Consider the following 1,099-nt stretch of genomic DNA (forward strand, 5'->3'; position numbering starts at 1 on the left):
CTGTAATAGTAGAGGGATAATCTCTCTCTCTCTCTCTCTCTCTCTCTCTCTCTCTCTCTCTCTCTCTCTCTCTCTCATGATGAAAATTATATTCTCGCAGATGACATTTTTTACGTTTTATAGACTTGGGATTCATAAAATGCAAAGAGTAACGAGATATTTACTCTCTCTCTCTCTCTCTCTCTCTCTCTCTCTCTCTCTCTGAGAACATTCCCAAAGGCATTTCCTATTCACAAATCTACTCTAATTTCTCCAGCTATGGAGAAATCCCTCCTAAAGCGGAAAAGGGAATCTCAGATCGTCTTCGGATCCTCAAGAAATAACATTTCGGATCCACGAAGCTCTCCGCTCTCGGAGTCAAAGAAGATTTTCATTCCTATTCTCTCCTTAAAGAAACAAAATAATTTAGTATTTTGTATATTCATTTTGTCTCTTATGACATTATATAACATAAATATGTATTCTAAAATCTATATACATATGTATAAACACATGTAGGTTGTGTGTATGTTTGTGTGTGTTTGTGCGTGTATTTGTAATTAAGAAAAGACGTCTTCTTATGTGTTATTCTCACTCCTAAATATTTAATCTTCTTAACAACGACACAAAATAGGATTACGAAGTACGAGTTCAATACCTTATTAGGGCTTTGTTAGGTATTAATTAAGGTTTGATTTCTCTTCCACACACATTAACGCAAAGGGTCTCGGTTAGATTTCGCCAGTCGTCTCTATCTTGAGCTTTTAATTCAATACTTCACACTTCATAATCTCCTACTTCGCGCTTTATAGTACTCAGCCAGATCAGATCAGATCAGATTCAGGTTGAGGCTTTGCCTTTGCAACGGCGCCTCTGTGTCTTTTAATTTTGTGTGTTCCTTATTTTCACTAGTTTTTCTCTTTTCATCCACATTTGTTGTAGTACACTTTTCTTATTTTCAATATTTTCTTCACAAAAAAGGAATTTTCCAACTGTTTGTGCACTATCTTCTTCGTATGGTTGTTGGAGCTCAATTGCTTTTATTCTTATATCACTAAACTGTGGACAATATAACATAAAGTGATTAGCATTTTCTTCTACATCACAGAATACACAGTTC

This window comes from Palaemon carinicauda, chromosome 34 (genome assembly GCF_036898095.1).
Source record: "Palaemon carinicauda isolate YSFRI2023 chromosome 34, ASM3689809v2, whole genome shotgun sequence".
Taxonomy (NCBI): Eukaryota; Metazoa; Arthropoda; class Malacostraca; order Decapoda; family Palaemonidae; genus Palaemon; species Palaemon carinicauda.